A 13,937-nucleotide genomic window follows, 5' to 3' on the forward strand; every position below is an offset into this window, starting at 1 on the left:
TTATTTTACATATGAAGAAATTGAGATACCAAAGAAGGAACATTGTTTGCCCAATGACATACTTTAAGTAAGTGGCAAACCCATGTCCTCTAATGCCAAATCCAGACCAGTGCCTTGTTTCTCCCATAACATGCTGCCTTCCAAAATACCCTATACTGAGAGCTCTGGATTGCTGTATCAAATTATGCTAATATTGTGTAGTTGAGAGAACATTACGAAAGAGTAAGAAAAGAATTCAAATATTTGTGATCTCAGAAGAAGAAAAGGAAAAAGAGGAATAAAATTGGGAAATTCAGCAAGTGTTAATTAAATACCTACTATGAATGGACACAGAGATAAACTAAAGTCCTTGCTTCAAGGAGGTTATAATCAAGTAAGGTAGACAACTTACAGACAAATGAATACAACACGGATTAGACTATGATCAGAGTATAGAAGGCATACAAAGTGATATGCTGGCAAATGAAAGAGAAATCACTTCCTGCTAAGGTATACAACGAAAGCTTCATGACTGAGGTAGCACTTGGCCTAGTACTGGAATGATGGGTAGTACAAGAAGATGCAGGTAAAAAAATTATTTCAGGCTGAATGAAATTCTCCTTGATTTACATTAGAAATTATTTTTAGGAATAACTTTTAAGACTATATTCTTACACAAAGGAACCCTTTCCAGCGCTGATGCTGGGAGCTGCCTTCTTTACATGCTAAAACTGTTCTATCATGTTCTGTGGTTTTATTGTGTTTTGTTTTGTTTTTACTATAAATTGTGTTGTTCTTAGGGATATGATTTGATATACAGCAGATCTTATCTAAGCACACATCTTAAAGAGGCCTATAGTACCTGAAACTAGGAATGTCCTAGAAAAGTTTAGGATGTTAGAAGCAAAGACTAGCCTGGCTGAATTAATATTGTGATCTAATCCAAATGGCCTGGCATTCATCATTTTAGTTTAAAGATTGCTGAGTAAAGTCATTTCAAAGGAATTGTGGAGCTTGGTAGTCTGAAAATATTTCTTTCTGGCTAGAGGGCACACAGAGAGACCTTTTAATGTGTATACAAGTGATGTGGGGCTCCAAATTTGAGCGAAATTGATGTCAGAATGCCTCAGAAGTGCAAATAAATGCTATCCCTCTGAGCATTTCTGTGGCTGCTATCTTAAAGCTGTGTGGAAATCAGCAAAAGCAGAAGCTGTTATTGGCATCTTCTTCACACGAGGGGGAGGTGGAGAATTCCACAACATTGTTGTGATACTGCCTTCACCACTTTTCACAGCTCAGGACTGGGAGCTGACAGAAGGGGGTGCTCAATCACCACAGAGGCCCTTTGGATCAATGAAACCCACGCTGATAATGGGGGTTCCTGATGGGGCACCCCCAGCATATGTCTGTGGGGTGGCTATTTTGCCACTGCCAGTTGAAGTCATCATAGAGTACCTTCCTTGAAAAGTTATCTTTCACCAATGAAGTATTTTTCACTTCGCCAAGGGTAAATTTTCTGCAGGGTGAGAAATAAAATGTAATAGGGGACACTTGCTCAGTGCATACTCTCCATTAGCTTGCTAAATGTGTACTCTCCACTAAGGAGCTTCCTTCTGGGAGAATCAAGATGATGTGTAAGGATGCGCCTTAGAGAGACCATGGAACATGAAGAGACTGGTTCCGGTTGACTAATCACATGATTGTCAGGGTCCTTTTTCAACTGTGTAGCTGTAATCTCTGAGTCAGCTTCAGCTACCTCTTTCTTCCCTTCATTCAGTGACTCCTCTGATCACAGAATCTGGTGAGAGACTGTTTTAAGGGAAAAGGCTTTAAGGCCTTCTCCCCATATGAGGTCACATGGCCTCTGAGAAACAGGCCTTAGCCCTTGGCCTTTTCATTCATTCTTTTCTGTTCTAGAGTAGCTTCTTGGTTGGGAGAACAAGCCACAGGAATCTGAGAGTGAGAATCCAAGCCAGGTTTTGCAGCAAGCATAACATCAGTGCCCCCGTAATCAAGGAATGATATTTAGGAGTGACCTTCAAGGACCTCATTTGAGTAGAAGGACTGCCCCAGTAGTATGACACATCTGGATATGAACTTGGTAGGGCTGATGCTCTATAGTAGTTTTGAGCTTACTTCTCCAGAGCTGAGGAGGGGTAGGGGGCAGTATGCGCTCTGAGATATTTGAGAGTGTGTGGGGGGGAGGTTTTTAGTTTTGTTCTTGCTATATCTTTAGTAAATATTCCTTCATAAAAGCCAATTGATGTTAAGGGGTGCTACTGACTTGCCTCTAACAATGAGGGGACACATCTGATAGAGGCTCAAGGTGATAGCAGTAAAGACATCCCAGTATCTTACACCCTGGATCCCCGAGAGGCAAATATAGCAGCCTGACTTGGGAGTTTGGGAAGGGAGGGGGATCCAGAGCATACTCATTTTTAAAAGTGTGCTAATTTAATAGATTTCATTAACTGTACTAATTTTACTGACTTCCCAGCTATCTCCTTACCATGTTGCTTACACTAAAACTATCATTCCCCTCTCCTCTCCACCAGTCTTGGACTCTTCCCCTGGGTCACCAGGCTCTGATAAGTGAGTCTTCTCATCTTGACTAGAATCAGTTCTCCATAACACTTCCCAAATATCTCCACACCATTCTGGTGGGTAAGGACCACCACCATCCCACTTTTTTCACTTATGTGTTGTCTTCTCCCATTAGGACATCAGCACCTTGAAGGAAGGGACTCTCTTTCTTGCTTATAGTTATGTCACCGATGCTTAGTACAATACCTGGTACATTTTAAGCTCTTAATAAATAAATTTTGGGTGTATCTAAATATCTATCTACTATTTAACTTTCAGATGAAGAGTCCTCTAGTAGAAGCTGGATATGTCCAAAGGACCAAAAGTTGCTATCCCTCTCCAATGAAGAGAAAAGTAAGATGCTGACTGTCGTCTGCATGGTGAGAGTTCCTGAGTCCTAGCTTCTAGAAGAGCATTAAGATCTTTTTCTTAGGGATTACCTCACTATATGTTCCAAGTTTAAGCGATCCAGAATGCAACCTTTCATCAGACAAAGGGGATTTCCTGCAAGATCCAAGGTAACACCAGTCACGTAATCTAGCCATCTGTCAAGACTAGGAGTCTGAAGAAGCACCTGCCCTGGATGGCCTCTCATAACCCCGGGTTTGACTGCTCTGGAATCTGGCCTTCTATTTAGAGGAAAGTTCTGGGGAAGAAGCCTTTTGGAGAGAAATGATGCGTGGGCCCCCAAAAGCTCTTAGAGGTACTGGGTATTAAAAGTCACATTATAAGGAAACAGTGGTAACAACTAGCATTTCTATAGCATTTTAAGGTTACATATATTAACTCGGTTTATCCTCAAAACAACCCTGGGAAGTAGGTACGGTTATCCCCATTTTACAGATGAGGAAAGTGAGGCAGCAAAAGTTTAAGTAACTGGCTCAGGCTCATGCAGCAGCCAAGGACAGGAGGCAGGATTTGAACTCAGGTCCTCCTGATTCCAGGCCCAGTATTCCATCCTCTTTGCCACCTAGTTCTAAAGGCTAGAAGAATTATCTAAAGGTAATATACTAACATTTAATAAAGATATAGCATCACTTCTTAGGCAATAGTGGGCCAAATCCTCAAAAGACAGCTGACTACCACTCGTCTCAGCATCCTATAGGAATCCTAAGGGGCTAGATTAACAACAGCAATAGCTAACATTTGTGTAGCGCTTACCCTGTAGCAGGCACCGCGCTAAGCACTTTACCGTTTTCCCATTTGATCCACACAACAATCCTTGGAGGTAGATGCTATTATCACTATTTACAGATGAGGAAACTGAGGCAGAGGTCAAGTGACTTGCCCAGGGTCACACAGCTAGTAAGTGTCTGGGGCTGAATTTGAACTCACATATTCCGGACCTTAGGTCCATCCCTCATCCACTGTACCCCTTAGCTGCCTCTAATGAGTCCCCCTGCTATGCTTCCCGCTAACAGAATCAACCCGCAGACAATTAACTCTTAGAAAAGGCATTGTGCTCTGTGCTCCACTATTACTGCGAATCCTATGGTAGTGTAGATCCAGTGGGAAGGGTTGTTGCCTCTCTGAGGAGCCTCAAGTATATTTTTCTTCTGAGGGAATATAAGTTCTTAGCGAAACAGCAGTAGACTGAGTGCCTATGTGGGTCTCTTTAGGCAAAACTGGGACTCACTGGAATGCCTATTTATTATTTATCTAGCAATCCCAAGTTTGTTTCCCCTCTCGAGGCAGTCCTGACCATGGAGGGGTGCTGTAAGCCTGGAGGACTTTAGGGAGGGAGGTACATGCCCATATCTTTGTAACCACACTTGGTCTTTATGATTTCACAGCATTCAGTTGCAATTGTATTGTTGATTTTCTTTCTATTTAAAGTGTTGTAGCCATTGTGTATATGGTTTTGCTGGTTCAGCTTACTTCACTTTGTATAGTGTATTAGGTATCTTCATGTGCGTTACTCCTACATTCTTTCCACCATACCACATCCTGCCTTCAATACAGGCGTTGTCGTACCATGTAATATGTGTGCATACACATGTATTCCTGCATGTTTATGCAGTCAGTATTTAATTATACAATGTGGATTACCCAAAAGAAGTTTTAAATCTTCAGTCCTTGGCCAAATTTCCCCAGATCCTCAGCACACTTCCTCTTACCGCTTTCCAACCAACGTGTATTCATAGAATGAGTATAAACTGAATTTAATCTCATCCTAAGTAATAATTAAAAAACTTAATCTCCTGGGGAATTGGAAAAAAGTCATATGCATAAAGAATTGAGAAGCCCCAACTGCTCTCTTCTCCTATATCCTCAAGATGCCCTCTTCTACCCCAAATCATAGAATGTAAAAGCTAAACAGATAATAAAATTTCATTTGGGCAAACCTTTCTATTTTGGGAATGAGAAAGGCAGTCTATGGAGGAAAATTGCCTTACCCAAAGTAATAGGAACATCCATTAGAACTGGAAAGGACCATCTAGTCTACTCTCTTCATTTTACAGGTAAAGAACACATGCCCCAGCGACTGTGGCGTGCTGGTAAAATGTTTAACAAGCAGCTGGGGTGTGGAGATATAAGCAAGACACATTTTAAAGTTTAATCTGTATTATTAACATTTTCTTTATGACTTTCCTAAGGTTGCACAAACAACAAAAAAAATCAAGCCCTGATTTGTGACATTTGCTGATTATGGATATGTAAATGCTCATGAAAATTTAGATTTAGCAATAGATTCTTGTGAGTTCTGAGCCTAAACTGAGCCGGCTCTAGCACATGCTTGCCAGAAGTAAAGTATCGGGCCCATAATCACCAAAATAACAAGCTTTCAATGTGGAATTTAAATCCGGGTGCTCCAGGTCTAGTGCCAGTACCCTTTTCATTCATTATGCTATGGAGCTTCCCACATCACAAGTGACTCAGGGCTGGACCCATTCCCAGTGCAGTGCTCGTCTACTACACATGGGAAGAAATTCCCATGCCACAACTCCTTTTCATTATGATCAATAATCAAATGCTGGGTCTGCAGTGTATATACGTAAGTATTGATTTTCCCAGATGGCCCTTTGGTCAAAGTGTCATCCACAGATCTGGGTTCATCTGACGAGTATGATAGGGGACATCACTCCTTCCTATGCTACTTAGATGCGAACCTAGACTTTTGGTGTGGGGGGACTGTCACTAGCAGCAGAGATTTTTGCTATTGGCTCCTTATACTCCTGGCCTGTTCTCCACAAGCCCTTTCTATGACATGCTCCTTAATGCAGACATTTAAATGCATGCTTCGTCTATTATCTGGATGGATAATGATGGCATGAGTCAGAGCAAACAGAAATTCTATTGATCAGTCACAAAGAGACCAAGTAATTCAAGCCACATGCTGTTTTCCTGGAGTTTTCATCCAATAATGGAAATAACAGTCAGAAGAATACTTAGGCAATCCTAACTTGGTCCATAAACATTTATTATGCTCTTAGTATGTGCTAAGTTGGAATAGAGGAGGAGGGGGGAAGCCAGTAAGAGAGCATCTTGGAAAAATCAAGCAGACTCACCTAGGCCCACCACTAGAGATGCAGTCCAATGGTTGTAGGTAGGGTTTGATTTAGGGTCTCTTTCTCCCAGTCATTCTCTATTGTGCCCCTTAAAGCTGCAAAAGTGTGTGTTGTACTCTTTGGGTCTCAGTTTACCCATCTGTAAAATCAAAGGCTTGGAACAGATGATCTGAAGGGTCTCTTTCTGGTTTTAAATGCTAGGAGCCTATGAAATGTTTTGAAGCAGCATGGGGCATGTATGATTCTAGCCAGAGCCAGGAGGCCAGCCGCTCAGTATTCTGCTACTTGCAAAATTGCCATGACAACAAGGAGAGATTGATTTAACCCTCAATGTGGTGCCTCTATTTAGGGACAAACCTAAAACCGATAGTTTGTAACTCTTAGAATTGTTCTTTTTAAACGGAACATAGAATGCCAACCAGTCAAACCGGGAGAGATTCCATGGAGGAAAAAAGGCATTTAAGAGGGCATTCCAAGGGGAAGCAATTTTTTAAAGGTTCCCCAAACTGATCTGCTTTCAGAAAAAATGTAATTTGGGGACTTTGATTACTCTGGTACCAAATGTTCCTTCAGTCTAAGCAGTGATTTCCAGCGAAGATTTTTTTTCTAACATATTAAAGTTCTTAGATGAAATTATATAACATTTTAACAAATGACTTTTTTCTCATCTCCAGGATACACTCTCTGAATCATAGCAAGACAGATAAGACTTAAATTTCTCCTAGTTATTTTTTTTTAGTATAGCTTCTGAGGACACCTCCAAGTCACACAATAAGTCTCCCAAACAAGGTTACAACCAGGTTCAAGTTACTCTGTGGGTCTGTATCCACTTAAAATCTAGGCTCACAAGTCCCTTCCAATGTGTTTTATTTATTCCAGTCAGAGCCCATGATTACTTCAAAAAAAATGCATTCAACGTAATAACATTGTTTCAAAAAAAAAGCAATAAAACATTTCCCCCTAGAAAACTGGGGCAAGCTACCTCACAAATACACAATCCATAAGTAAGAAGAGTGGATTGATGTAGGGAATACATTTTCCAGGGCACACGGTGGAGAAATACATGTAGGGAACGTGTGCCTAGGACATTTGGATCTAGGAGTAATAGACACCTCTGAAGTTGCAAGGCTACCATGTCTTTTGGTCATGTCATCCCACACTCCCATTGAACCTATTACCTGTTGGCCTTGCACTGTATTCCTTCTCTTCCCAATTTTGCTCCCCATTAGCTTCATATGGCTGCTGTTTGATGGTGTCCTACTGGGTCCCATGATTGCTGCTGGTCACTCCCAAGTGTTACTGCCCTGGGCATAAAAGCCCAGTGTTTTTGTTTGTGTCTAGCTTCTGACTCTAGCTAGAGTCCTGATCTGAAAACTTACCTCTTTCCCTTAAGAAGAGTGATTCTGCCCAAGACTTCCACTACAGTTCTCTTAGAAAACAAAATCTTAAAATGCCCAGTCATCGGGAACCTTTCCTCCCGTAAGAACTATGTCTTTTTTCAGAGTCTCAGCTGAAATGAAGATTCTAAGCTCTTCGAAGCACAGGGTAGCCCTAGCTAACTAATTCCTATGGGTGCAAAATTGATTTTTTTTAACCTCCAATTATTCCTACTCACTAAGGGAAGAGTCCTTGCCAGAAACCTCTCTCTGGTTTAGCGTTACCAATTTATTGTGATTCCCAGCTCAAATTCTGGCAGCTAAAATGTACCAAGTCAGCATCAGTTTATAGACTGTCCTTCATACAAAATTCTAAGACCTCTCTTGATTTGGAACTCCCAAATTCCTCAACCTCTGATTCTTGTAATTTTCCATTCAAATAAAAATGAGAAAAGACTTAGGAACAAAACTAAGCTCTAGAGACAAGGTCAGTGTCTTCTCCCTATTCCTTTCAGTGTGTGTGTGTGTGTGTGTGTGTGTGTGTGTGTGTGTGTGTGTGTAAGGGTATGTGTGGGGGGGTGGTGTTAAAAGAAACAGAGACAAAGATAGAGAGACAGAGAGATGAAGAGAAAGAGTTGTTTCAGTCATTTTCAGTTGTGATTGACTTTTTGTGACCCCATTTGGGGGATCCTTGGCAAAGATGCTAGGGCAGTTTGCCATTTCCTTCTCCAGCTCATTTTATAGATAAGGAAACTGAGGCAAACAGAGTTAAGTGACTTGCCCAGGGTCACAAAGCTAATAAGTATCTGAAGAGAACAAGACAAAGAGACAAAGTAAGTAACAGAGACAATGAGCTATCCTGTTCTAAAATCAGTATTTTTACCAAGAAGTCCTCCAAATGGGGTCACTAAGAGTCAGACACAACTGAAACCACAGAACAACAGCCACAAGAATTGCTCTGAAACTGTTCCTTAGAATTCTGAGACTTTGGAAAATAATTGTCATCGGAATGATAACTAGACCTGTAAAAATCAGTGTATCTGCCCTGAGGACAGATGATTTCAAGGCCACAGAGGAACAGAATTGCCTAGCCACATCCATCTCCCATGTCCCTAAGATATCCCATCCCTACCCAAGATTACTGAATGGGACAGCTGAAAGGGATTTTTGAGATCAGTCTAGTCCAGGGCCTGGGAACCTGCAGCCCCAAGGCCATATATGGCCTTCTAGGTCCCTGGGTGTAGCCTTTTGACTGAGTCCAAATTTTACAGAACAAATCCTTTTATTAAGGGGATTTGTTTTGTGAAGTTTGGATTCAGTCAAAGTGCGGCACTTGAAGACCTACAGGGCCACATGTGGCCTGGAGGCTGCAGGTCTAATCCAACATCCATATTTTATTAAAGAGCAAAATGAGACCCAGGTAAGGGAAGTAACTTATCTAAGGTCACACAGCCAATTAATAGTGATGGCTAGGTAGTGGTAGATAGAGCACCAGACCTAGAGCCAGGAAGTAACTATCCAGACCTAAAGGAAAATAAATTTATTAGCACACTAAAGAAGACTGTTTGAACTGGCAGAAATTTCAGCTTCTTAGAGTATAGTTTGGATTGTTATAGCTTTTTTAGGCCCACTTGGAGCACAGTCAAATCAGTGGCCTTCCATAGCAGAATAGAAATAGAAATGCTAATGATCAGGTATGTTCCTATAGGAAATGCTTTTCTCTGAGGTTAGTCTTATCAGAATTCTTTATATTGGTAGGAAATCTCCAAGATTGTGGAGGCCTATTTTAAAACAGATTCATTCCTGTTCATCCTGGCCTTGACAAAATAAGGAAGGAAGTAGCAACCCCATAGTATTGTTTCCTTGGTCTCAGAGATTACTTTATCTGGGGAGTAGATGTTTCCCAGAAACTTATAGTTATTTATTTCTTCGACACCTCCAAACAACACTCACCTTTTAAGGAACCCCATTTCACCACTGAAGGAAAGGTGACCTCTGTTCTGATTTATATATAGTATGTTATGCCCCCACCTAGTCACACTTCTCAAAATTCATGGGGGAGTGGTATTACTCGTTCTGAAAAGACATTGATTTATACGCAGCTCATTTGAGGAATCCCCCAAATTTAATACATACATAGACGTTATCTAGAGGGTATATTCGTTGTGCCAGAACTGCTATTTCAGAACACCAACCCCCTCCATATATGGCAGTGGTCTTAGCTCGTTTTGTGTCATGGTCCTCTTTGGCAGTGGAGTGAAATCCATGGCCCCTTCTCAGGATAATGTTTTTAAATAAAACGCTTAAGATTACAAAGGATACCTATTGTTTTTAAACAAAGGCATAATTTTTCACATCCAAGTTCATGGACCCTCAGAAATCTATCCACAGACCCCAAGTCAACAAGCATTTACCAAGTACCTACTATGTGCCAGGCATGGTATTAAGCAGTAGGGATACAAAGAAAAACAGTCCCTGTTCTCAAGGAGATTACATTCTAGTGGGAGAGAAAACATGCAAACAATTATGTACAGGGAAGAAATAATCAGGGTAAATTGGAGGCAATCTCCAAGGAGAGGAATGAGAAAAGGTCTCTTAATTCAGGGAGCCATGTTAGCTAAGACTTAAAGAAAGCCAAGGAAGTCAAGAGGCAAAGAAGAGGAGGGGGAGGATTCAAGGCATGGGGAACAGCCAGTGAAAATACAGTGAATCAAGAGATAGAGTGTCTGATATGAGGAACAGAAAGAAGGCCATCGTTGCTGAATCACAGAATAGGTAGGTAGTTGGTAGTAAAGTACCAGAAGATTGAAAAGGCAGGAAGAAGCCACATTGTGAAGAGCTTTAAAAGGCAAACAGAGGATTTTATATTTGATCCTAGTGATAGTAGGGAGCTACTGATGTTTACTGAGTGAGGGAGTGAAGTGGCCAGGCCTGTTCTTCTGGAAGACCATTTTGGCCACCAAGTAGAGGGTAGGTTGGAGTGGGGAGAGACTTGAGGCAAGGAGACCACCCAGGGCATTAAGCGATATTCCAAGCTTGAGGTGAATGTCACCATGGTGGCAGTGTTAGAAATTAGAAATGTTGAGGAGGGTAGAATCAACGGGACTTGGAAACTTATTGGATATTGGGGGAGGGGTGGTAACAGAGAGTGAAGAGTCAAGGATGCTTGTGAGCCTAGGTTACTGGGAGGATGGTTTGTTCTTGTTGAAACTTTTTGATAGTATCTGACTCTCTATGACCCCTTTTAGGGGTTTCCTTGGTAAAGATACTGGAGTGGTTTGCCATATCCTTCTCCGGCTCAGTTTACAGATGAGGAAACTGAGGCAAACAAGGTAAAGTGACTTGCCCAGGGTCACACAGCTCGTAAGTGTCTGAGGCCAGATTTGAACTCATGAAGATGAGTCATCCTGACACACTAGGCCCAGCACTCTATCCACAGTGCCACCTAGCTGCCCCCACAATTAAATAACGGCATTCAGTAATGCCATCCATACTTTTGTAAATAAACTTTGAAAGGCAGTGGGAGTGGGAGAGGGGAACTATTTTCAGGGGTAGGAATGGGGCTACTGTATGTTATCTAGTTGGATAAATCCACATATACCATCCCTCTAAGAATAATAATATCAGCAAAGGTAAGAAGTCAGAAAAGTAGTCAGCCCTCTAAGCAGTGGAGAGCTTGGCAGTTACCACAGAGTGAATTCTAGTGTTGAGTGCAATATGTAATTACTGAGGGTGAGTGTTTGATTCATAGTGAGTTATTATGGAATTGAATCACGAAGGATCCTCTGCTGACTAAATGTACTTCTACAGCTAACATTCTGTTTTCCTTTAGAGTTAATAAGCAACGATAACGACCATACCACCACAACAACCCCAAATACACTGACTACAAGCAAGTCTGGATGTCACTCATTGCCAGCATCGAGATATTCAAGTAGATGGCCATTCTTATGGATTATGACTGTTGTTGTCGTTGTTTTTAATATCTGTTGATACATTCTAAGACATCTTTACTGGCACACACTAGAAAGTCAACCTGGTATGGAGGAATAAGTCCTGAATTTAGAATCAGAGTTGCTGTTTTCAGTTGCTTCAGTCATCCTACTCTTCATGACTCCATTTGGGGTCTTCTGGGCAGAGATAATTAAGTGGTTTGCCATTTCCTTCTTCAGCTTATTTACAAATGAAGAAACTGAGGTAAGCGGGGTTAAGTGACTTGTCCAGGGTCACACAGCCAGTAAGCATCCGAGGCCAGAGTTGAACTCAGGAAGATGAGTCTTCCTGACTTCAGGCCTGGTGCTCTATCAGCTAATCCCAGACTATGCTCCTCACTTCCTATGTGACCTTGAACAAATCCTTTAACCTTCTCTGGATCATGGTATTTTCATCTCTAAAATGTATAGCTTTTGACCTGTGATCTTATAATCCTAAGAAACTTTACCTCTTTGAGCCTCAGTTTCCCATATAAAAAAAAGAAGGGGTTAGATTAGGTGACTTCTAAAAATCCTTTCTATCTCTAAATCCTGTAATCTGGATTCTAGTTTTGGCTCTACAACTATTAACTAACACTAACTAACGAATTAACTAGCTACCACTAACCGTGTGACCTTGGGCAAGACTATCCTGAAACTTAGTTCCCTCATCTGTAAAATGAGCAGTTAAAATAGATGCTATCTAAGATCCTTTCTCTTTCTAATAATATCCCATAAGCCTTCAGTCCTTCCCTGTGTGGAATCTTTGGCAAGAACTCTTCACTCTTCTCTCTCTCTCTCTCTCTCTCTCTCTCTCTCTCTCTCTCTCTCCTACAGGCCTGAAATGATAAAATCCCTAAAACGAAACCCAGTTAAAATCAGATTTCTAACAAATTAGAGCCTTACTGTTAGTGCTAATAAGTTCGAGCCATAAAGCTTTGCAGCCCAGTAGGGACCCCCCTGTGATCTAGGCCCCTGGAAACATCTTATTTCTCCTTAAGGGCTTCTCAAAGTCAAGAACTGTGAGAGATGGTGAAGAGCAAAAGACTAAGAGTCCTGTTAAATAGCCCCATTTCCTGTCCAAAGGAAAATTGCATATTAAATATTGTATTGATATAAGTATTAGATTATAGTAATTACACATAATTAATTCCCATTCAGGATTGGGAATCAAAGCTATTAAAGTAGGGTCTAGGACTCTTCACCTTTGTTTAAAAAGCATTTAATGAAATCAAATAAATCCCACCATCACCATCCCATTAGGTTTGAGGTAATGCTTCTTACCCAAGAGAGTGTCCAAGCTCACGTTTCCATGGAGAACGTTCCAAACAGCCCAAACAAGAGGAGCCTGCATCCTCAGCGAAGGTAATGAAATTAGATTCATTCATCAGAGGAAAGAGCAAATCTCACAAAGCTAAAATGACACAGATAGGTGCCTGCCACATATACAGTCAGCCCAAATTCTCTGGGACCCTGAGCAAGTCACTTCACGTCTCTGTGACTCGGTTTCTCCATCTATAAAATGGAGATAATAAAGCACCTTGCCTCAATAGGTCGTTGTGAGGACCAAATGAGTTAACATATGTAAATCACTTTGCAAACCCTAAAGGGCTATTTCTATATAAATGCTAGTTATTACTCTTCCAGGAGAAAACTTAACTCAAAGGTGGACTAGGACTGTGTGAAATATAGTGGACTAGGAACGGGGAAATCTAGATTGTAGTTCCAGCTGTGCTACTAACCAGCTGTATCATCTCAAACATTAACACTCTGCCTCAGTTTCCACATCTGTCAATTATTATTGTATGAAATATATATGGGTGGATTGGGGGAGCTGTCTAATTTATGTAAACATGACTCATGAGTCAAAATGGATAGATGTGATCAGGAATCTGTCTCACTTTTGTGAAGAGTACAATAAGGGATGACCCAGCAATACTAGCAGCCTAGCTAGAGGAAAGCTAGGTGATCTCTCCCTCCAGTCTCCAAGAGGGGATGAGGCTAAAATTCAATCTGTGTTACACCTCTCAAGTATTTCTAGTCCAGGGGTAAAGTAGGTTGAGAATCAAAGGCATTATCTCTCATTGCTCTCAAGGGGTAGGCTAGCTATTAGCTTATACTAGCCATCTTAGTCTTCTTCCACCAAATTTTGATTACAAAAAAGACCATCACAAATAGCTAGTAAACCTCTTTGTCAAAGAACATAGTAAATCAGAAATCAAAGTTATACAAATTAGAATAAACCAAAGAATGCATGAGTAAATAAGATCTTCAGAGTAAGGTAAGAGCTCAGCTCAGCATAAAGGGAAAATTATTTTAATGATGGCAAGTCTGCTCTCAGCAATTTCTAGGGTTTTTCAGGGAATGTCTTGACCAGAAGGAGTAGAACCCTGCAAAAGAAATACACATCTGCCAATGGGGGTCTCATGACTGTGGACCAAGGATGGAAGGACAATCTGAAAGCAGAAAAAAAAATATATTAGCATGCTAGGGAAGACTTCACTGATAGCAGCCTGATC

Source organism: Trichosurus vulpecula, chromosome 8, assembly GCF_011100635.1.
Source record: "Trichosurus vulpecula isolate mTriVul1 chromosome 8, mTriVul1.pri, whole genome shotgun sequence".
Taxonomy (NCBI): Eukaryota; Metazoa; Chordata; class Mammalia; order Diprotodontia; family Phalangeridae; genus Trichosurus; species Trichosurus vulpecula.